At 41.1% G+C, this 24,673-nt stretch overlaps 1 protein-coding gene and 2 long non-coding RNA genes across 5 annotated transcripts in view; 2 read left to right on the forward strand and 1 right to left on the reverse strand.

Annotated features, from left to right (window-relative positions):
* Positions 1-8,821: 8,821 nt before the first annotated feature.
* Positions 8,822-11,708, forward strand: LOC147577075 (uncharacterized). The gene is made up of 3 exons (XR_015255980.1): positions 8,822-9,252; positions 9,946-10,025; positions 10,320-11,708. It is a non-coding gene; the product is annotated as an uncharacterized LOC147577075 (long non-coding RNA).
* LOC147577076 (uncharacterized) lies at positions 11,056-13,841 on the reverse strand. The gene is made up of 2 exons (XR_015255981.1): positions 13,087-13,841; positions 11,056-12,461 (listed from the first exon to the last, which is right to left on the reverse strand). It is a non-coding gene; the product is annotated as an uncharacterized LOC147577076 (long non-coding RNA).
* Positions 13,842-13,894: 53 nt separating this feature from the next.
* Positions 13,895-24,673, forward strand: part of CTNNB1 (catenin beta 1) — a 41,276-nt gene continuing 30,497 nt past the window's right edge. For all 3 annotated transcript variants that reach the window (XM_086720518.1, XM_086720519.1, XM_086720520.1), the window contains exon 1: positions 13,895-14,049. The gene's annotated coding sequence lies outside the window, so the exon portion shown is untranslated. The remainder of the gene's footprint in view (positions 14,050-24,673) is intronic.

Consider the following 24,673-nt stretch of genomic DNA (forward strand, 5'->3'; position numbering starts at 1 on the left):
CCTACATGGGAAGCTGGCGATGCTGGTTGAACCAATTTATACACTTTCTGTAAAAAAAAGCAACCTTACCTTTCAGGAGAAGAGAAAGGCAAGGGAACACCCAGCTAAGCATGTTAGAAAATCCTTTAGAAATACATTGACAACACTACTAAGCGATTTCTGTCTGACCAAACATTTTTTTTATTCTTCCACCTGAGGTTTCGAAAAAATCATCTACAAGACCCAAGGTCATTAAATCAATTAAACATATATGCCTGCGTAACTTTGCCGTATAAAAATCTTGGCTACAGTGTGGTGTTATTGAGTTAGGTACGTTAAGTAAACACTCATTTGAAGACCTTTTCCACTGGAACGTGAGTATAAGTCAGTGAAAAGAATACATTTTCTGAACATCACATCGGCCCCATTAGGAGAGCTCTGTGATCACATTATTATGTGCTTTGTCTTCAAACAGAGACTTCCCTGTCTTTTTCACCCATAAGCAGAAAAAGTCCTTTCCATGCTCATTATCAGGCTCCCAGAGCCCGTTCTCTCTGATGTGCCTCCCTCCCTCACTTTGGAGCTCTACTTCCTTGAGATCTGTCATTGTCACCTTTATTATAATGGAGTCTTACAATCCCACAGCTAGTGACACTCAGGGGAGGAGTATTCTGATGAGGAGGGTGGGGGTGCCCGGGGAAGATGTCTGTGATGGAAGTTTCCACAGAGGCTACACTGAAAACTCGCAGAGAGAATGGAGGACTAGTAGGGAGATGGGCATTTCACTACCCAGTTCCCCTCCCCTGGTCTCCTACAAGAAAAGTCAAAAAGGCCCAGAGTATCCACGAAAGGGGATCTTGTGTTATTCTAGTTGCATTATTCTCTCCCCAGGTAAACAAGCAGAATCGTACACAGTTCAGTAAACAGGTTGAGGTGATGTATTTTCTTTGTATCATATGTGAGCAAAGGGAGCTTAACACACCCATGGGAGGAAGGAATGAAAGCTGGTTTCCTTTTCTCACATTCCACAGAGCGTCTGACTCAATGGTAGGACAGTTAACCAGACCAATAGGACATGATGAGTTTCTTTCATTCTAAGAAGAGAATGTGCCTCCATGGGTGTTACTCAACCAAAAGAAGGTCCGGGAGATCAGGGTGTATGATTCACCCACATTTGGAGGGTAGAATTAGCCTGCAATATCAAAAAAGGCATCCGAAGTGCAAGACCAATATTTTTAGAAATACACCTAAGAAACGGCCAAACAGGTAGGGCAGCAATAAATCAGAAAAGGTTTAATTCTTCCAGTTTGTCTGCTTTGGCCAAAACAACAGAAATCAATCAAGTTCATGGGCAGATAGGATTTGCATGACTTGTTTAGCATTCTACAGATGAATACCGATCAGGGCTATTCATCTATCTATCTATCTGTCCGTCTGGGGTTCTTTGGTTTGGTTTTTGTGTTGTTTTTGTTGTTGTTGTTCGTTTGTTTTGTTTTGTTTGTATTTTTCTCCCTAAGAGTGAACTGCCAAGACAAAGTAATTTTAAATGTACACCACAAGGGGCTGAGTTGCAGAAGGATCCTGCAGATTTAGAAAACTGTTAGTGGCCCTCTCAATCTTTTTCATTATTTTTTTGAACTTGCAATTAAAATCATGCTGCAGCCTTAGGAGAGACGGGATCCAATGGCGTGTGAAAATGGCACATGAGTTGCTCTGCAATTTTGAACAGAACTAAAGAAAAACTGCGGAGTTGTGGGAAAGGAAGAAAATATGTGCTTTTTGCAGACATAAAATACGGGCTCAGGAAAATGAAAGATACAGGAAGGCTATTCCAGACAGAGAAATACTGCAGCGGGAAACTCTTCTGCTAATAAGGGTAGTAAAGGCCAAGTGAAGAGGAAAGACAAGAGACCCATAATCATCTGCAAGAGGAAATAGGTTGGGGCAGTGAAATATGACACTTTGCTCAAAGTAACCCAAGGGCAGTTTCAGAGCAGTGGGTGATCCTGGGAGAGATCAGAGTGCAGAAAAGCATAGCAAAGGTAACAGTTGATGAACGTTCACTAGGATAAATTCCAAATGGATTAAAGATATAATTAAAACTAAAACAACTTGTAAGTGTTATTAGAAAACATGGAATTCTTCCTCTATAATTTAAGATGGAGGAAAGCATTTTACCACGACCAAAGATTCGGTAGACACAAAATAAAGAGTGATTAATTTGTCTACATAAAAATAAAAACTTCTGAATGGAAAAAAAAAAAAAAAGAAGAAGAGGAGAAGGAAGAGGAAGAGAGAAAAAAAAAACAAACAAACATTTTACAAACCCCATAAAGACAAACAACAAACTGCAAAAACTATTCACACCACAAAGAACTAATCTTCCTATCGATTTTATAGAAATTGAAGAGACCAATAGGCAAAAGATATGACCATCAGTTCATAGAAGTAGAAATAAAAACAGCTCAGATGTATGAAAATATGATCAACTTCATGTACAAGAGAAATGCAAATTCACATTACACTGAGATATCATTTCTAAAATTCCAAATGTTTGATGACCAGCTGTGAGACTGGGTTTTCCCAGAAAGAGATTTTGAGACAAATAGTTTAATGTAAGCAGTTTACTTGGGAGGTGATTGCAGGAAATGTCAGCAGGGAAGTGAGAAGGGAAAGAAGATATGATAGGGTGTGTTATTAGGCCAATTACCGGGATGGGTATCTGGACCTCAGCTGGGAAACTGTGGGAGACAGTGCAGAACGCACTTCAGAGCTATCCCCTCAATAAGTGACAAAGCTGGGGTGTTTCTCCACCAACTGCCTGGCCACCATTTTTGATGGCGGTTTGTGGGGAATTAACTCTCAGGCATTTCTGCCTTGTCTCCCACACTCACACGGGGGCCAAGCTGGCTTCCTGAAGCCAGAAAAAAGCCCTGGGGCAGAGAGTTGCAGCTGTAGAATAGAGGTGATGGTCTAGAAGGCACGGATGGGGCTCAGTAGCATCCTCCTCCTTTGATGCTGCTGCTAGGGAACAGGCACTCTTGTACGTTGCTGGTGAGAATGGAAATTGTTACAACACCTATGGTAACCGACATTGTCAGTGAGTTGTTGGCTGCCTGGCAATACCTAATACTGATTCTTGTCTCTTGGTGCATGTACCCTTTGACTCAGCAGTCCCACTTCCGGGAATTTATCCTACACCTAAGACTTGCACATGAAGCGAATAACAGACATAGAAGATTATTCATGCGGCACTATTTGCAATGACAAACTCTTGGAAACCACCTAATGTCCATCAGTGGGAAGGGGCTAGTTAACTAAATTAAGGTGCCATGGAATGCCACGCAGCTATAAAAACAAATGAGGCAGGTGGCTCTGTTGGTTAAGCATCTGAGTCTTGATCTCAGCCAGGTCTTGATCTCAGGGTTGTTGAGTTCAAGTCCCGTGTTGGGCTCCACGCTGGGCATGAAGCCTACTTAAAAAAAAAAAAAAAAAAAAATGAGGCAGTACTCTGAGTACTGATGTGGTGAGATTTCCAAGATAGGTTGGGAAGTAACAAAAGTAAAGGGCGAGAAGATTATACTCTCTTTTCTGTAAGAAGGGAGGTGAAGGGTAAGTAAGCCAAACTCATATTGACTTATATATGCACAGAGAAACTGGCTGGATACAGAAGAAATTAATAAAAATGCAAAGGTGAGGGTTGTGGTGGTGGTAACTGGTGAATAGGGTGAAATAGAGATAAAACTGTGAATACAGTATTTCATTTGAAAATTAAATTAGAAGTGCCTCTGGATGTGGGTATCTGGGGGATATGGAATTATGTGGCACTTTTTCATCCTATGTTCTATATTTCTGATTTCTTTCCATGTTCTACACGGCGCGTGCATTACTTGGCAATATGAAAAAATAGCAGAGATATAATGACTATGTGCAAACTAGGGAGATGGACAATGGTCAAAAATAAAATGGAAAAATTTATTGGACTAGGTAAAGAATAAAAGTTGACTGGCTGTGGCTAAAGGAGGAAAACAATTTACTGGAAGGGTGTGGGATATTTCATAGAATCACCAGGAAGGTAGAAGCACTGGACTCAAAATAAAAGCAGAACCATCAGAGGAACAGACTGTGGCCATGCCCCCACTGGACTGGGTTCCCTCTGCCATCCTTAGGGGAACAGGAAGTCAGACCAGAGGTTTCAACTGAGGCACCAAGATATGACAGCTTGTAGATGTCAGAGCAAGGCGTGAGGCAGGTCACCAGGCAGAAATGCCAAAGCAGATGGCCCAGAACTGGACACAGTGAGGACATCAAAGGGAGGAGAGACTGAGATCAGAGGCAGACTCTTGAAGAGGACCCTAAGGTTGTGGAGTCCCACTATGCCCAAGAGAGTGATAGAGCATTCTGGTGGGAGAGCTGTCAACAAACCCACAAAAATGCCCATAACAGTGTCACCTTGAAACATTGGCCAGACCCAGACAACAAAAGCCAGTTCATGACAGTAACCTGTCTATGAGGAGATGCCACATTCCTCTTAGCCCTAACACCAGAAGGGTCAAAATAAGCAGCTAGGCTGTGGGGAGGACGTAATGGGGAGAGGAACAAGTCAACCTATTCTCTTCATAGTCCTACCTGGGATAGGGAGGATAATTTTACCTTCCACTGAAGGTAGAAGTATGGACAAACTGAGATTGTGTTTTGCAAGTTAGTGACCGTAGGACTCTGCTGCCTGGAGAAGTCCTAGAAGGTCACGGGCATTCATTTCATGTGCCTTCGAGTGGTAATGGCAAAACCACTCCCATGGAGGAGACTTAAGGGGGTGTTGGGTGGGGTGGACAGCAATAAAGTTGCTTGTAGGAGTGCCCGCCCGTGCAGTGACAGTAGTGTAGAAAACAGTAAATCTTCTGTAGCTACATTTCACCTGCTCCCATTTCAAAGTCCCAAGCAGAAGTATCTGATTGGCTAAGACCTTGTGCACATGCTCCAGCTGCCATGTTGCTCAGAATACTCTACTCAATGAATTGGACAAATTTAGGAAAGGTGGATGGGGTTGATATACGTGCACTCTAATGGGAGGTTCTGCATTCGCTTTTGATGGGTATTACACCCTGCTAAGTGCCAGAGGAGGAGGGAGGACGGGATTCCAAGAAGAGTAAAAGAGACCCTTCCCTCAGTGAAGTAGAGTCCCACTACATTATAGCAACTACAGCACAAACGTATCTCCCTTTCGTCTAGAACCTTACGGTTTAAGAAGCGCTTTAATGTGTGTTGCATTTGTTCTTGACAACACAATGAGAAAACTCTCTAAGGCCCAACGTGGTGGTGCCTGGCAAGTGATAAGTATTCGGTAAATGTTTGTTAAATGAATGAGCAAAGGAATGAGTTGGGCAAGGAAGAGTTAAATCCAGTGTACAAAGTACAGGCTTGGCAGTTGGTCAGTCTAGTTCAGCCCTGTCCAATGGAACTTACCATGGATGTGGCTCTTTCTGCTGTGCAATATGGTAGCCAGATACGCTTACTGAGCGCTTGAAATGTGCCAATGAGACCGGGGAATTGAATGTTAATTGTCTTTAATTATAATTTATTTCAACGTCAATTAAAATGGCCACAGGCATCTAATGGCTACTGTACCAGACAACACGGGTCTAGAGTTCTAATTCCAGTTTTTATCTCGCTTGTAATCTGAGCAAACTCTTTAGTTTCCCTAAATCACAGTTTCTCCAAATGTGAAACCGGGAAAATAGTGGTCCCCTACTTAACCGTTCGTAATGGTTAAAAGAAGTCTTATATGTGAAAAGGTGAAGTTCACTAGGCTGCAAAAGGCAAAGCTTCATAGCCGGCAGAAACTCAACAAATGGAAGCCACCATTTAGATTCCTGACTGCCACCGCAGAGGAGATGCCAAGACTCAGGGGGATTAGAGAGCTTTGTTCAGGTTACATGGCAAATTCGCCGCAGACTAGGGTTTGCATCTCCTGTTTTCCCTACCACGGTGGCTTCCTCACTACCAGCTTAAACAAGAGCTCCAAAACCCGTTTGGGCAGTAAGAATTGTCTGTGGGCTGAAAAATGTCTTCCCTATAAGTTTGTGATTAGTATTCATATTCATGTCGATTCCGCCGGGATTAATAAAACAGAAATTTGTTTGAAAGCATTACTGACTTTATAGGAGCGTCTTGTCATTGTGCAGCGTCTCAATCAACACATACTAAAAGTACAACTATTATCATGTGAGGTACATCAGGATCTTTGGATATTGAAAAGGCATCCTCATCCTCTTTGTTGCAAAGGTTAACACCTTGTTAAAACAAGAGTTAAAGAATAGAAAGATACAGGAGACAGCGCACACAAAAGAGTTAAGTATCAAGAGAAAAGGGTGATGCAAGAGATTCCGTCAACCAGTATATATTCCCCGGTACTTGTGCTAGAAACATGAATGGCAGTTTTTACCAAAGAGGGTTTATTTAAAGTCAGTTAATAGAAAAGATCAATGAGTAATTCCCTAAAGGACTCTGCAATCATCAGCAACTATAATAAATAAAGCTCTGAGTTTAGTTTTCAAAAATGAATTGCACCCATTCAAGTGGGGTGAAATAATGCTTTAAAGCCGATTATGGGAAAGATTTCAGACTTTTAATGACTGGTCCTGAGTGGATGAATATAACCCAGAAGATGCACATGAGGACCCATTGGGATGAAAAAATAAAATACTTCAACTTCTATATTTACTTTCTTTCTTAAAAAAAAAAAAGAAGCCAAGTTTCACTGATATTTCATGCAAGCATTGAGAGCAGTACATATGTATAATTTAAATAAATACACATCTAGAGGGTGCATACTCAAAATTATTTTACTAAGAAGACTACACAATGCAAAATCTTTCAAAATGTTTGTTTTAGAAGACAATCAGCTCAGGATCACGCTAGTTAATCAATACTGATGATCAATTACTGATTGGTAAAAACAAGCCAAAAATCGAATCTTAGCTATATTAGTTAGCTTTTCCTATGTAACAAAACACCCCAAAACGAGTTGGCTTTCAGCAACAACCATTTTTTTATTGTTCTGAACCTGCAGAGTCTCACTTGCACTGCAATCTAAGAACACGGGTTCCAAAAACTAAGAGTCCTATGAGGAAGGGCTGGAAGACCAGGGATTATTATGCTATGAAAAAAGAACATGAATAGGAAAGAAAAATATGTGTGTTAGACATTTACTATCTTGATTTCTTATGGCTTAGATTTGAATACAATTTATAGTGGAAAGAAAAATATTTTGAATGGACAACTGGTTGAAGCAACAGAAATTAAAGCATTTTTTTTTTCTTTTCCCTAATTGATTTCAAGATGACGATTTTATAGAACTACATGATTTCAGAGAGTTACATTTGTGTGAACGACACAGTCAGCTGACTTCAAAATAACTGCAAAATCCTGGAGGAGATGTATACATTACACACTTGTCGACTTTTCTCATTTTTACCAAGAAATTGGCCATTTCCTGCTCCTCATTTTTAAAGAGAACCCATGGTCTTTGTTTCTTTTTCTTTCCCCCCACCAACTCAAATTCTCCAATTGTAAATTCAAAATACGAGCAGATTTGAAGATGGATTATGAAGAATGAAGCCTTGGTATAAACAAAAGAAAGATGAAGTAAAACGTATGTCCGTCACCGCATGAGAAATGCTATGACAAATGTGCGGTACCTCTGCATCAGATGTTAGTGACAGGTACCACTTGTCCACCCGAAAGAAATATAGGAAATAAAATCCATTTTAAAGAAAACTTGTGCCTGTGTACTGTCCCTTCTGGGTACAGCTGAAACAGTGTTCTGTTAGAATAATTTCGTATCTTATCCTAGCACTAAAATGTCTGCAAGGTTAAATCAAAATGCTGTAGAATGCTATGCGATATTTAAGAAATAATCTAATTTGTAATAGAATTTAGAATTGAAATTTAACACAATACATTTTAATAACCAATAACCTTGGGTATTTAGACCACGATAAAATGTATACTTTTAACAAACAACGAACCAAGGCTACAGTGAAAACAAGAATGTCATTTTATTCAGTGGCATAACTGGAAGAAAAGTCAGAAAGGACTATAGCCTTACTCAAAGAGAATTTTTTTAGTCAGGTAGTTAAAAAAAAAAAAAATCAACCTCTCTGTTCCTCCACTTTTCTAGGCCCAAAGTTATTTTTTGCTGAGTGGTGCAAAACAGAAAATGGACATTTGCTTCTGGCATTGTGACCTTCTCCAGGCCCCTGTCCGAGCTGCCCCGATGCAGTGTATTTCTGGCATATACTTGTGATATAATCTGCCACCATTCTCCATAAATGTTCAACTTGACAGCAAGTGAGAGGAAAAAAAAAGTCTCTTTTGCATCAGTGAAGCATGTTACACTACTACAAACACATTTCTCTCTTTTAAAAGATATATGATTTTTTAGAAAGATTAATTCGGATGGGCAACTCCTCAACACAGTTATTTTTCTTCTGGCTGTATACATTAATCCATTTAATTTTTGTTTTAAAACCAATAGGGCTCTTAAATATTATAAACGATCTCTATTTCTTAAAAAGAAATTCATAGCCGGTCCATACGTTTTCCAACTAAGACACAGCATAAAACCTCCATCTCTGTACATAGACACTAATACACGTACACACCCGATCCAACTCCACACTTCTCCACTGATGACTAAACCATCTGAGATGGCTTGATGGGGGACAGGGAGGGGAAGAGGCTGGAGAGGATTTTATTTTTTACAATAGGCATGCAAAATATTTACTGAACAAGACATTTTGCTCTGTCTTTTGCTTTAGTGTGTGGGGGGAATCATAATTGTATTTAGACTTTATATGGCATGGGTTACTCAGTTCACAGCAGAGGCACCTGCAGCAAATTAATTTGTTGTAGCACATTAATTATCTCATAGCTTCTACTTAGGCTGCAGCTGTTGCTATTATGTTAATAATATTTTTTATCACCACTGTATACAACAGGTTATGGAAATAATAGAAATATCTCTTTTTGGCTTCCCCCCCTGTCGTTTCCATTTTTCTATGTCAGAAGGAAAGACTGAAAGAAATTTAGGCAAATTAAGCCCCAAAGCGCACTATAATTTTCTATTTCTGAACCGATTTGTAAGAGAATGGGTAACTGAAATTAGCAAAGAATCACCCCACACAAAGATGGCGCGTGCAGAATTTGTGAAAGCGAGAAAGAAGACGAAGGAGAAGCAAAAGAGGGACGGAACACTGCAGTGCTGGGGTGGTGAGTGTTTGGATGGGGGCGGGGAAAATGCTGCAGTTTTCATGAAATAATAAGGTGGGGGAAAAGAGGCATACAAAGAGTAGGTTTTTCATTGTTTGTAAAATATAAACACAGATGAATTCTGTCTTTGGTTTGTTCATGCTTTTCACTCTGCACAGCAGGGATGTTCTTAAGAAGTTGCCCTCTGCGAAATTTCACTAAATGGGAACCGTGGACCCTGCATGATGGGATTATAATCACACCAGCCACTCCTTTTACATAATTTTTTGTTTAAGATCCAGTAAGACTCCCTGTTTTTAATATATATAAAGCAATAGACATGTATGTGTCGATAAACTGAGAGTTTGCGTCCCCAATAGCCCAGTGCAGGCTAAAACAACAACAAAAAAAAACGGTGATATCACATCTACAAATCTCAATGGATTCAAAAACAATATGAAAATTTTTAGCTGACAAGAACATGTCTGCTGCCTGCAGTCCCTGCAATAGCTCACCATGTTGCCTACTAACCGAAAGATCAAAAATTATCGATTTCATGGCGCTGCGTGCTCTGGAAAGAAAAGCTACTTTAAAATTTGCATTGTTTAAGAAATGAGTTAAAAGAAAAGAATCATTTTTTCCTGAACACTTTGGAATGTGAAAATGGCTTATTTTAATCTTATCCATGATTTACTATAATTCTATTATTTTTAGCAGCTGGAGTCCAGAAATGATTTTTTTCGATGAATTTAGGATTTTGCCGCAGTATACATCTGCAGTCCCAGAATCCTCCGGTAAGTTAATCCTTCTTGCGATGGGAAACGCCTTTAACCTTCTTGTGAATGAAATATCTGCAACCATTTTGAAATTTTTAATACAGAAGTGTGTGTGTGTGTGTGTGTGTGTGTCTATGTTGGGGGGGGGGGGTTATGTCTCCAAAGCGTGATTTCTTTGCAACGCAGCGGTAGGTATTTGTCTTAATTCTTAGAAACATACACCTTTGTGTTCTTTGAATATCATGGATGATATCTCCATTGCTTTTCCTTCACACTTTCTATGGTAGCCATTAAATGTATGTACTTCCTTAGTATGGCAAGGACTGTTGTGTCAAACCAAGGAAGGCCTCGAGAACGCTAACTCCAAGCAGGAACCGTGTTCCTGGCATAACTGAAGCCGCCATGATCGTAGCTACCACTGCTGCTGCCACGGCCACCACCATGGCCATCGCCTCCCACCACCTTCACAGCCCCCTCCCTCATGCCGCAGCGCACCAGATGCAAGCTTTCCACGGTGGCTCTCCGCCGAATTTGCCCAGTGGGTTCCTAGATTACTTCTGTGTGCGAGAATAGCCAACCATGTAGCCTGACAAGAGGTATTTACAACTACTTAGCCTGTTCAGCTGGAAAGAAATCAAAAGATAACACTGAACCCTGAGATGATGTATTGCGAATCAAAAGTCCCAATCCATAAATAGCGCACTTGATGAGCTGCTAAATGAAAACCTGATCTGATTATTGCCCAACGTTTTCACGTTGTTCAGAAAGAAATATTTTTAACACACCTTCTTAGAGAATTGGGACTGTTTATAAATGCAGGGAATATTATTTAGTCTTACCTTTCTGCTGGGAGAGGTTTCTTCTCAAGGAGGTTCGGATATAGAGTCCAGAGGAGACCACACCCTCGTTACACAGTTCTTATTTTCTACCGTTTCTGCTTACTTGTAAGTAGGACTGATTAACAGCTATAATTATACATTAATTTAAGGGACCTAATCAAAAGAAGCCGGCCACTCATTTCCCTCTCTCTAAAGGAAACTCATTGTCATAGTGCTCAATAAATGTTTAATTAATGGATTTGATAGTTAACTATCCAAAAAGTGAATGGGCCTTCTTTACAGTGCTGCCTTGATTAATGTTTCTGTTGGAAGTGCACAAACACGCTGGGCATTTCTTTCTTTGCTTAAGGTGATTCAGAATCATGTGTTTTAGTGAAGGGATGCTTTCCATTCAGAATCCATGTAATCACTGCTTGATGTGCCAATGGTCTAATATCATGACAAGTAATACTTCCTCTGTTAAACCAGCTGGAGACACTTTTGGTTTCTAGGCACAGAGCCTGAAATTTGGAACCATTTGTCTTTTGCAGCTTTTTTTTTTTTTTCTGTTTAATGCAGTCTTTTGCATTAAAATGGATTAATTCATGTCAAACCCAAATGGCTGGTTCTAGAAGAAGGTGTAAAAAGATAACCAAATGTTTATGAAACATATTGCCCAAGGCCCATTTTGAAAAATCATTTTTACAAAAGCAATTATTTTACCAACTCATCAGGTATTTTGATGCTTGTATTTCTTACTGGTTTAATGGTAGCATTTGTCTTTATTGCACAGAAGTTATTCATCTCATATGTTTGGTGAGACAAGTGGAATAATTTCTGTTTTTTGAGGGAAGAAAATAAAAATTCTGAGCAATCTGTTAAATTCAACTAATATTTTTAAATGCTAGTCACACAGTAATTCTTCAGTACACTTAAATTTGATAGGAAACGCAGCTTACTGCATTGTTGCAAATTTTACATTTCCTTTAATGACATGGTGTTTACCTAAAATATTAGCAGGGATTTAAAAATCTTAATTCCAAATTTGGATTAAGATATCTAAATTATAGAAAATGTTTCAATTATTTTGGTATCTGAATAAAGAAATACAAACATAGAAGAGTTTTTATCCTTTAGAGGTTCTAATGGTGCAAATATCTCTAAACCAGTTTTAACAGAGCGCCTTATTGAGAAAAAAAAAAAAACAACAAAACCAATCCCCCTCCAAAGGGAATATACAAAAAGGAAACATCCATGAAAAATTGCTCAAATATTGATTAATCAGTCATCTGATTTTAAATGTATGACTCTAATCGAATCAACTGTATATTCTTTAATACTTTTTATGAGGATTAAAATTGGGGGTCAGTGCCTGGAAACGCTATTTACACTCTGAGTTTACATGAGAAACACTGCTTTGATGAAATACCTTTTTTAGTTTAATTTGTTTGAATTCTGACTGGCCGAGTTAATCACCACCATCGGCTATATTTAATTCTATAGAATTACTTGCGCAGATAAAAATGAGAAAGTAATTCTAGACAATGGATCTCACCGAACATCGTCTTAGTGTGTGTACTTTTTCCACTGGTATGGTCATAGCAGTTAAACGTTACCGCTGTATGTAGTAAAATACCTTTAAGACGGGGGGAAAAAAGAATTATTTAAAGAACATGTTGGCCCTGAGCATTAGCTTGCCTAAAACTACATATCCTACTCCATGAGTGAATAAGTAGGTTTCCTGCCCATACCTATGTATAAAGACCTATTGTTTGCATTCATTAATTATAGGGATAAAAGACCCAAGACAACTTTCACTGTTGCTTTTTGCACTCTCCATTGTTTTGGAGGAAAAATAAGCATAAAATAATAGAGCAGAGAAACTGAATCAATCATGATTGTTTCAGCTTTGATAAACAAATGCCTATCTTGCTGGGTGACAATCGAGACATTTCCAAGGGAAAGGAAGACCCAATTTTAGCCTGCTGATACGAATTAGAAAATGTTTTTGAGGAATCGAAAATTAGTTTTCAAAAATCACAAGCTGCCTAATAGATTACTCCTTCCATAAACAACATACTTGATTTCTCAAAAAAGTAATACCTTAGAAATGCATTTCCTCCAAAGAAACATGCTCACAAATAAATCTATCGATACTAGTACTGTGGAACCAGATAAAAATGGAATCCATCAGAATTAACCTAATTGACAGGGTTCTAGAGCTAATCCATTTCCATCAGTCATTTGTTCACAGCGCTTACTCCTAAAGACTTGTTGAATTGCGGACTGGGCGCCCATCCTAAGAGTTCACAGCCTTCGGGAGGAGGGATCGCAGGCGGCCCGGCCCGGTGTTTCACTTCCAAATTCAGGCTGAGCAACCGGTCGGGACGCGGGATCCGCGACCCGGACAGTGGCGGGGGGGGGGGGGGGGGGGGGGCTTTGGGGCGATGTGCGGCTCGCAGACTAGCCGAGTCCTGCGGGGAGAATGAGGCCCAGACCGCAAAGACCACGGAAGCCCTAAACCGCTGGAGTTCCTCGACTCGACAGCGGGGCGGCTGCGGCGGCGGCCAGCAGCTCCGGCCGCGACCTCAGGCCCGCGCCGCCACCCGCCCCCCCCGAGGGCCGGAGCCCAGAGGCCGCCTTCCGCGGGCAGCGGGAAGCTTGCGGCAAGCCCGCGTCGGCTCTCCCGGTCGGGGCCCGAGCTGGGGCGGGGGCGCCAGGCTCCGGACAGTAGAGGCTCCGGGTGCCGCCCTCCCTCCGTCCCCGGGCCTCCCCGCCTCGGACAACAGCGCCCTAGCGAGCCGCCCCCCCAGACCCGCACCGCGGGCCAGCCCCGGGTCCCTCTCCGGGGAGCGGCCGGGGAGTGCGCGGGCGCCCCGCCCCGGCCCCGGGCGGTCGGACGACGGCGGGCGCTGGGCGGCGCGGGGACTACTTTCCGCCGCTCTCTCGCGCCCCGCCCCTTGTCCTCGCGCGGCGGAACGCTCCGCGCTGCGCCGGTGGCGGCAGGATACAGCGGCCACTGCGCGACTTATAAGAGCTCCTTGTGCGGCGCCATTTTAAGCCTCTCGGTCTGTGGCAGCCGCGCTAGCCCGGCCCTAGGAGCGGAGAGCGAGGGGAGGCGGAGACGGAGGAAGGTCCGAGGAGCAGCTCCGGTCCCCGCCGAGCCGCAACAGCAGGCCGAGGACGGTCGGACTCCAGCGGCGGGAGGAGCCTGTTCCCCTGAGGTGCTTGGGCGCTCCTTTCCTTACCCTTCCGGGGCTGCTCCCGCTCCGTCTTCGGAGCCAAACTTCGTCGCGGGCGCGCGGTCCCGGCGGCGGCTGGGAACCGGGCCCGGCGCGGCGCGGAGGCCCGGGGTGGGGAGCTGGGGCCGCGGGCTGGGGGCGCCGAGGAGGCGGCGGGGGCGGGCCGCGCCCGGGGGGCGGAGGGCGGCGGCCGGGCCCGGGTTCCGGTAGCGCTGCTCCTCGGGGGCCCCCGGGGCGCCGCTGGAGGGGAGGGGGCGACGCGAGGGCGCGTCCGGGAGCTCGATGGCCGGCGGGGGCGGGCGGGCGGGGGGGAGGCTGTGGTTTCCGTCCGGGGCTCCGGCCGCGGCCGAGTTTGGGGGAGGGACCCTGCGCCTCGGGATGCTCCGGGCCGGGGTGGGGGGCGGGGTGGGGACGGAGGGTGGGGGTGCTCCGCCTTCCCAGCCCCAGCGGGGAGTTGGGGTACGGGTGCTGGGCCTGGGACGCCAGCCTAGGTCCCATCTGCCTGGCCGATTGGGCCAGGAGACTTTCTGTTCCGATTCCCTCTTTCCGTTTCTCGAGAACGAATTAAGAGAATCCTTAAGGAGAATTGTTAGTATTTTTTTTTTTTTTTCAATGCCCTGCTTCTGTGAGTTTGGCACTGGTTCTTGTTTGGATCCGAGCAACTTTAAACCTTAGAGGAACCAAACTCCTAGTGCAGACGGCGCGATGCGTCAGTAGGGCTTGCACGAATAAATCCATGTCCTGCACCTAAATTTTCTTGTTCCGTGCAGGTGAGTGGAAACGGCGTGCAATGTACTGAGAGTCTTGGATTTACGGCGGTGGGTGTGAGACCCTTGTAAAAATAGGGGCGGGGGCCAGGGCGACTGGCTTTTACTGTTTATCAAGCGAACCGCGGGATTCAGCTTCTGACTGCTTGGAGGAGAATCTTGGTAGAAATGATGTATTCAGATACTTTTATGGCAGCTAAACGTGATTTTTGGAGCACGTTTTTCTTTTCAGCGGAGTGAATTTTTCCCTCGCTACAAAATTGACCAAATGAAATTCAAGTGTTGCAACTTCTTTCAGTGTTTTGTCTCGGGAGAGGATTTTGAACAGAGACTTTCGAAGTTCTCAGAGCCAGCTTCTGAATCCGCGAAACTTAAACGCTTTGGCAGTTGGGTGTAGTTGTTTCCTTGGTTTTCTGTTCCCTTTCGCAGGGAGCATTGTGTCCATACTTTGTATCTTCCAGACATCTGTGGTCTCCCCTCCCCCCTGAGTTTGTGAGTGGTGAATGAAGAGAGACTGGCCTGCTGGTATGCAGAGGTCGGCAAAAGGAAATCGAGGAGTGGTTTTAGTGAAATGAGAGCTTTGTGTCGTGAATAGTGGTGGCTTAGACTAGACATCAACTTGAAGAGACGGCTATCCTTTGATAAAGTCTAGGCTACTGTTTCTCAGATCGTTGGAGTTATAAAGCATTTTGTGTGGAATTTAGGAAGCCATTTCGTTACTGTGAGTTGTTGAACATTCAGTACCTTCAGATATTCTTCGTGTGAACTTGTCTTCGTCCTACAAAATAGTCGACAAGCCTTGAAATGTGTTTACGTAATGCTGCTGTTAAGTATCCGCTTAGATTAGTGACCTAAACTACTTTGGAGGCTTTGTTTTGGGTCTAAACAGGCTGCTGCAGTATTTATTTTAAACCCACAGAAATCTCTGGATTAAAAAAAAAAAGTACCATTATGGTTACTTGAGAATATCATTTCACAAAATTTGCTCAATTTGCACCAGTATTCATTACTTTGACCTAGTCTTTGTTCTGAAGGCCATGTACAAGGACAAGGCCCTAAAGTGATTGCAACAGTAACTTGAAAAACTTGCAGAAGACTGTTCTATAGGATTAAAGGAATGCTGAGACTATTCAAGTCTGAAGTCCTTGAGGGGGGAATGAAATGCACTAGGAAGTTTAGTATAGCATGCAGCTTCGAGTCCTTGTGGAGTCCTAGGCTTGAGATTCTTCTCCCCGAGGTTGGGGAACAGTCGTTTTAAAGAGTTTCCAGGGAAAATGAAGTTTTAAGAATAAGGTGGTTAATGAAAAAGTAAAACCACTGTTTTTTACCACTGTTCAAGTGTCAAGAAGCATTCAAAAGTTTTCTTTTTTTGAACCAATTGTTGTTATCTGACTACTTTCTTTGCCAAGAGTTTATGTAGAGTGTAGAGTAAGTATTAAACTTCTCAAACTGAATTGAGCTTCCTATTATTACTAGTCAGGCCTAGAGTAAAAATTCTTCATATAAATAAAGTTTTGTGTGCTTGTTTTCAGAGAGCTACTTCCCAAATAGAAGGGAAGACATGAATGAAGTAGGCCAATTTCTCTAAGGGTATTTGAAGGTGTAGCACTTAGGAAAACTGTCTGCAGATACCCGTCTCTATTGTTTGGAGGGTGGGAAGAAGAGCGTAAATATTGAAACTAGGGAGGTGGGTAATTCAGAAGTTTGAGTATCTTTTTTTATAGTTTTAAGAAGCGGTGAAATTAAAACTCCAGAAATGGACTAAGTATATTTAGCCAAGTGAAACTTTTGTGTTATTGAAATGAAAGAATGTATCTGTTCAGTTACAACAAGATTTTGTTTCTCTTTCATGGTTTACTAGTTGCTGATAATCAGGGGGTGAATTTTAAGTTTGTACTTAGAGCTTGGTGGGAAGTGTGCTTGATTGCTAACCCAGGACCGAAGGGGTGAATGCCTTTTAGAGTAGGACACACTTTTTCAGTATCAGCAACTGTTGTGTAGTGCATATAGACTTGTGACATTGTTTTTGAAAACATGAGTTGTATTAACCTTGTTTTCTTGTAACTCTTTTTGTTGGGAATGTGATATCTTCTGTTGAAATAGCTTGACTGAAAACATTTTTATACCATAAAAGTAAATAGTAAACAAAGACTAGGGACTGCTTCTGAGGATTCCAGAGCATGTAGCTACTGCCTCCAGTACCCTAATATAGAGGATACTGATTTGCAGAATCATTTCTCATTTTTCAACAGACCATTGTTAATGTGATGCTGTTCTAATTGTGTGATTAGATAACTGGCTAATAGGCTAAAATAAGTATATACTTCTCAGGTTCCACAAAGGGAAAATGTGTGATTTATGTTGCTTGAAAATGAGTAGGAATTAACTCAATGGCTTTTCATCATTTAAACTCAGGAGAAGGTTATTTCTTCTGTTGACTTAAGAATGCCGCTTTTGCGTTTCATGCAAGACTGAGCTTGACTCAGTTGGAAACTTAGACCCCTCTGTTGAGGCTTGAACCCTGCTGTCCTTAAAAGTATGTATAAAACCTATTTTCTCTGAAGAAAAAGATGCTCTTAACAGAGAAAAGTAAGTTAAATTAGGAACCCTGTTTTAGAGTTTAACTGCCTTTTTAAAATTTAATTGTGGACATCTCTTAAGAGACATTCCCACCCCCAGAGTCTCCCTCAAACCTGATGCTGCAGCAGAGTGAGAGTAGTGTTAGGGCATGTTTTCATTGCATACTTTGGTCATGTTGAGTGCCCTCCAGTGGATATAATGTAATGCTTCTGGTTTTTTTTTTTTTTTTTTTTTTTACCCCCAGCAAGTTTGTATGGAATCTATTTTTGGATAATTCTGATGAGAAAGCATCAATTGGGAAACCTTTTGAATTCTAGAATAATTTATTCATATTAATATTTCTGATTAAAAGACTGGCTTGAGAAAATGTCATTTCAACCAATATTTATAGGAGAAAGATCAAAGTTAAAATAGGGATCACATATTTAAGTCACTTTAAGTAGGTTAAGTATATCATAATGGTAAAACCAAAAACTGATAATTTGGGGGTAAAAGATCAGGTGTTTAGCCATCTTAATGAGTTACAGAAACTAAAATGGTCAGCAAAGGTTAACTGAATCACTCAATTTGTCTAAATCCATTACATGATAAAACATGAGTAAGTGCTCAACTCAGTTATATTATTAAGGAATATGTCTGTGTTAGGATCTAGATAAAAACAAAGCTAGCTGAGTCAGTGTATGTGAACTCTGGACCATAGTTACTATAGGCTCTCATTGTGTAGAGTTGTGGGTGGTGATACACTAATTTTTTGCCCTTTAAGTTTTTCAATAAAAACCTTTCTCCATGCTCCTGTATTAAAGTTCTTATGTTTCTGTTAGTAACACTTTTTTTTATGAATATACTTGTTTCAAATAGGATTATTAGTAACAAGAATAAAGTGTATTCTCAATTACCTTTTGGAAGTCAGATGTTAATTTTACGGAAAACTCATTGGCTTAGAAAAAATTTTAGATGTCTTTTTCATAATGGGTGGTTGAAATGAAATTGAAAAGTTGATGTAGGGAAGGGAAATGACAGTATTTTTGCTCTTGGAATTCAGCATAATATTGTGGAAACGTTAATGATTTTTTGACTATTTGAGAAATGTATTATAGTTAGGAGTTTTTTTTTTTCTTTAAACACGGCAAGAATGTCTCAATTGTTTTATGTAAGTGGTTATTCCAGAATGGATTGTATTCCTTCATAAAGAATCATTTTTGGAATTAGATGTCCAGGTTACTTCTTAGTATTTGCAGCATTTATTATCTCTAAGGTCAAATAGCTTCTGTCCCAATTTTCCAAGATTTTTATAAGAGATGAGAGTAGATTTGAAAGTTCCTTTAAAAATCATGTACATACAGTTTACTGAAAAAGTCTACCTATTAGGGACTTAATTTATCTCTTGAAATTGGCTGACATACAACATGTTGGCATTCAAGATAAGTGACAAAAGTAAGATTGTTTTCAAAAGCCATATAGGTTTGGTCTTCTGTTATAGTGGGAATGGCCTCTCAGTGTTTCTAGGACCAGACAGCATGGGGTGTCTGAGACCGTGGACTGCAAGAAATTGGAGAGTACAAGTTCCATCTAAGCAGCCAGTCTTCGGTTCCAGCCATTGTGTTGGTATATTCCCACATGAACTGTATTGTTCATGTTGTCATATCATCTGATTGTTTTTTTCTGAGAGAAGAAGGATCAGATTAATGTGCATCCTTTGATTTGCACATGTTGGTGAATGAAATTCATGTTTAAAGACACTGTTCAGCACAAATAAAATACACCTATTAGCAGGATACTGCTAGTTTGTAACATCTGCAGTACTTCCATTTAGAGTACAGTTCTTAATGATTCTGAAATGAAGATAATATGAATCTGTGGGTTTGTATAACTTAGGAAATAAGATTGTTAAACTGTTAGGGTTATATTTTGGCACTTGGAAGATGCCTTCTATCAATTGATTATACACAGGAACTTAACATTTTCATGTGATTGTGAAATCTGGAAGACTCAATTAAGTTTAGGAATTATAAGATGGTTTGGGTCAAGGAAAAGGAAAAATAACAACTTGATCATCTTAATTATAGCTTTTTAAAGTATTTTTAAAAGAGATCTCAAAACTTAATCTGTGAAGGTATTAAAAACGCTGGAGATACTGTGACTGCATGTACATAATCATGTCAGCCTAAAATTTTATTAATGCCTTTAAATCATGTTCTCCTGGTTTTTATCTGAAGTCTACACTTTTTTTAAAAAATTAATTTTTTTAATGTTTATTTATTTTTGACAGAGAGACAGAGCATGAGTGGGGGAGGAGCAGAGAGAGAGGGAGACACAGAAATCCGAAGCAGGCTCCAGGCTCTGAGCAGTCAGCACAGAGCCCAACGCAGGGCTCGAACCCACGAACCGTGAGGTCATGACCCGAGCCGAAGTCGGACGCTTAACCAACAGAGCCACCCAGGCGCCCCTAAAAAAAATTTTAACGTTTATTTTTGAGGCCGAAAGCATGAGTGGGGGAGGGGCAGAGAGAGAGGGAGACACAGAATCTGAAGCCAACTCCAGGCCCGATGTGGGGCCGAACCCACGAACCAAATCTTGAGATCATGACCTGAGCTGAAATTGGATGGTGAACCACCTGAGCCACCCAAGTACCCCTGAAGTCTACACTTTTAAGATAAACTATTATCAGACCAAATCCAAAACTTAAAAACAAAGTTTAGATAATTAAAAATATATTGAACGTAAGTTTTATTTAAATTAATGGCATTCTGTTATTTGGTCAGAATAAATTTATTAAGGCAGTTAGATTTTGGTTAAATCTTTTTTTGCTAGGGTAAAAATTTTCATTTCCGGAGTTGGAAAAGTTGGCAGACTACATGTTTAATTACATGTTTAACCTGCGGACTACATGTTTAAATGACAAGCAAGCTATGTCTGGACTGAAAGTGCAATGCATAGGACAACATTGGTTATAAAAAGCAGTATCTGAGAATAGTGCTACAAATGTATTTTATATGATATGGTATAGAATACAAACTAAACTGATCAATGGACTTTTTACAAAACATCTGTCTCAGAGGTACTGACTCCCTGGCCTATCCTCCTATCCCTGTGTAACTTTACCAAGCCCCTGTAAAGTTTCCCTTACAATATTCCAGAAATTTCTGGCCTTTGATTTCTTTTGAACTTGTTGAAAAGGCTCCCCCTCATTTCTAGCAGTTTGAATAGTGTGAACAGCTGGATGATGCTGGGGTGAAAATGCTCCATAGCACTTCGCGTTTTCTCTCCTATTTTTTCCCTCTCTTAATTTCTTCACTAACGTTCCCACAGTTCTGCTTGTGACTTTGTCATTCACCTGTTGTTATGCCGGTAGTTTCCTTTCAAGATTCGTAACAGGTATGTTAAACAATTAGTTTAAAAAATTGGGCAGGGGGAGAGATTTTTAACCTGTCTACGTTCTTTCAAGTTCATAAATCCTTGTGGCATACAAACCGTATCTGTGATTCATAAGTCTTATCTTAAATGCTGGTAGTTGATTTGACTTGGAAGTAAAAGATGTGCAAAGGCCGAAGGGCTAGTTTAATAAGCTTCTTTTATTAAAAGGGTTTTATGATAGCTTAAATAATTGTGATATATGTGTATGTACATATACCCATTTTATTATACATTGTCCATATAAAACTGACTGCAGAATTTCTTGGAAATACAATTTGAAGGTGATCTTAAATGATTGTAGTAATTTGCACCGAGGGGTGGTTGTTGTAAACTACTCTATTTTTTAAGTATAATTAAGTGGTTTGGGGGTAAGAGTGTAGGGAGCAAGTCTTTGAAGTTTTCCACATACTAGATGAGTGCTGTATGTGTAAAGCGGGAACCAGAGTTTCTTAGACATATTTTTCAATCTAACTGTGGAGGTTTCCAAGTCGAGTTCCATTCCACTGTGTAGAAAGTGCTGGCTGAGACACCTAAAGTATTTTCTGAGCTACTGAAAGAATGCAGTGGTGTCAGACATATATCTCCCTAATAGTTCATAGATGCAAAAGTGGACACCAAATGTTACAGGACACCTAGTATGCGTGGACATAGAACTCTTTAGATAGCTTAGTAAGTTTAGTCTGTTTTCTCGCATTTTGCTTGATTTTAAAGTTTGGTTTTTTTAGGCTCAGCTAATTGGATCCCTTTTTTTTTGTAAGAATACGTACTGATCTGCTTGAAGAATACCCTGACTATATGCTAAAGGACTTCACGTTTCTCCCTTTGCCATTATATCCCAGATACTATGTTTCTCTAGAAAGCTCCAAGACAGGAAGACTATTTAACCTTCTCTGCTTTTCAGATGAGTCCCCTCTCGTCCATCAGAAGCTAAGCAGGAACTCCTTCAACACCCTGTCAGTCTGCATCGAGTGTCCATCTTTAAAATGGAGGAGGGACACCTGGGTGGCTCAGTTGGTTAAGTGTCTTGACTCCTGATTTCGGCTCAGGTCATGATCTCACACTTCACAGAGAGATCAAGTCCTGAGTTGGGCTCTGCCCTGAGAGCCTCCTTGGGATTCTCTCCCCCTCTGTGCCTCTTCCCCGCTTTCATGTGTGCTTTCTCTCAAAATAAATAAATACACTTAAAAAAATAAAATAAAATGGAGGAAATAGTATATTCTGGTCAGAGGCCAGTCCTGACCCATGTGGTTTCAAGGACTTTGTTCTTTCAGCTCTACCTAACTCTTCTGTATTAGCCTTATCCCTTCCTCCAGATTCTAATCCCGTTACTTTTTAAGTCTCCATCTCCCACCTTTTATCACTCACTGTACCTTATGTAACTCCTAGAACTCCTTTTATTTTCAGTGTATTCTGGGAATGTTCCCTTCTCTCTCTTACTCCAACTGTAACCTAGTCTGTCCCCTGATAATGCTACTTCCTTGCAGCTCTCTCAGTGGTAAATGTTTTCCCTTTTTGCACACATTTTACTACTAAACTGAGAGGTAGAGAAAGTGTCTTTGTTTTTCATTCACTTCTTAACCGTTATTTTCCAGAACTTCGATCTTTGACTCTCATGCCATCAAATTATACTACCCACTACCCCTCTTTATTTCAGTCATCTACTGACTTCCTGGGGAGGTGTTGGGATATTTGAGAAGAGAAGAAAAAGTAAGGAGGGTCATCTCCCTCCTTCCTTGAACACTTTATTAGCTTGGCTCAGTGTCCTCTTTTATTTCTGTCATAATTCTTGGAGATATCAGTGTCTGTGTAGAGCAGTGCTACTCAAAATGTCGTCTGGTCTGAACTGTTTGTTACTAGTGAGGATTATGATAAGGGGTTTGTGCCAGAATATAAATCACCTCTGTCACTAAATTCACTGTTTAGTCCAGCTGACTTTTTTTTGCAGCAAGTCTTTTTTGATAAAGGAAGCAGCATGTTGATTTATAATCTGGCACAGGCTCCTCATGGTGTCGTGGTCTGGCTCTTTGAGGAACACTGGTATAAAAGATGTTCTGGCCTATTCCTTTCTTTCTTCTCCTCCAGTGATCTCATTTTTCACTCTAATTCATCCACATGTTACCATTGTCATCTCCTAGAATGCTTCGTCTTATACTAATTACTACCCCCTCCCCAATCTCATTTCTTTTTTTTTTTTTTTTTTTAAGTTTATTCTGAGAGAGAGCAGGGGAGGGGCAGAGAGGGAGGGAGAGAGAGAGAGAGAGAGAGAGAGAGAGAGAGAGAGAGAGAGAATCCCAAGCAGCCTTAGTGCTGCCAGCACAGATCTGGATGTGGGGCCAAACTCTGAACCGTGAGATCATGACCTGAGCTAAAATCAAGAGTCAGGACACTTAACTGACTGGGCCAGGTGCCCCTCTCCAATCTCATTTCAAGTGCCCCACTGCCTTATTCCTCTAGGAAATACTTGAATTCCAGCAGCCCTTCAGCCCCACCAGAACCTATAATCTATATCCATCTAACCTTTTCAGGGTCCCTCACCCTCACTTACACCCACCTGAGATTTCGTATTGAATCATAATCACTTTCTTATATACACTTTCAACAACTTTGTCTCTCCCTGGCTTCATCCCCAGTGGTCCCCAGTCTGTTCGCTCTCTTTTATGATTGCATCTTTCTTTTCCTCTAACATTCCAACACCTTCTCCCCTATTCTTCTTCATCTAATACCCTTGCTTTCTATCTCACTAAGCATATTGAATGATTTAAAAAATTCCTGCATGCTCCTGTATCTGTGACTGTGCGCTTTACTTTCTCCATCACTGGATGAACTGTAGTGTTCCAAGATAACCAGTTCATTTGTATACTAGATCTCGTTCCCTTCTTGGTCTCAAGAATATTATCACTCTCCTCAGTCACCCTTCTCCTGCATCATTGGTTTTTCCTTCTGTGCTGGCTCTTCCCATGAGCACACAAACATGATATTGCTTATCTCATTTTAAAACAATTTTTTCTTCCTGTCTCCCCTTTTACCCACCACCCACACAAAATAGCTTGAAACAATTGCTTTTATTCACTCTCCCTTTCTTTTGAACCCATACCAGGAAATCACCATGTTATAAATTAACAGTCCTCATCTCATTTAACCTCTGAGTAGCATTTGGCACAGTTGCTTGAAACACTTTCTTCTTTGGCTTCTAGGCTACGATGTCTGCTAGCAGGTTTTCTTCCTGCCTTGCTGGTGGTTCCTTCTTAGTCTCCTTTGGGTTTTCTGTTCTCTCTCTGATCTCTTTATTGATGTGACTGAGAGTTTAGTCTTAAGACTTACTTTTTGTTGTCTAAATACACTCTCTAGTCTCATAGCTTTAAACAGATGGCATTTAATCTGTTTGCTTCGGACTTCCAAATTTATATCCCTAGCTTGGGTTTCTCTCCTAAACTTTAGATTCTAGTACCCAGCTATTTTGAAGAAAAATTTTGGGGTGTCTAAGAAGTATCACAGACTTAACTTTTCTAGAAATGAGCTCTCAATTTCCCCTAATGGCTGCTTCTCTTAGTTGTTTCTGAATGGAACTGTTATCTTTCCAGTTAACTCAGGCTTTTCTTTTTTTTTTAAATTTTTTTAATATATATATATATTTTTTTTTGAGAAAGCATGCACGCACAAACAGGGGAGGGGCAGAAAGAGGGAGATACAGAATCCAAAGCAGGCAGGCTCCAGGCTCTGAGCTGTCAGCACAGAGCCCGACGTGGGGCTCAAACTCACAAACTGAGATCATGACCTGAGCTATAGTTGGATGCTCAACCAACTGAGCCACCCAGGCGACCCCCGCCCCCCACTTCTTTAAAAAA

Source organism: Puma concolor, chromosome C2 (assembly GCF_028749965.1).
Source record: "Puma concolor isolate L17-30 chromosome C2, mPumCon1.1.hap2, whole genome shotgun sequence".
In the NCBI taxonomy this organism is placed as follows: Eukaryota; Metazoa; Chordata; class Mammalia; order Carnivora; family Felidae; genus Puma; species Puma concolor.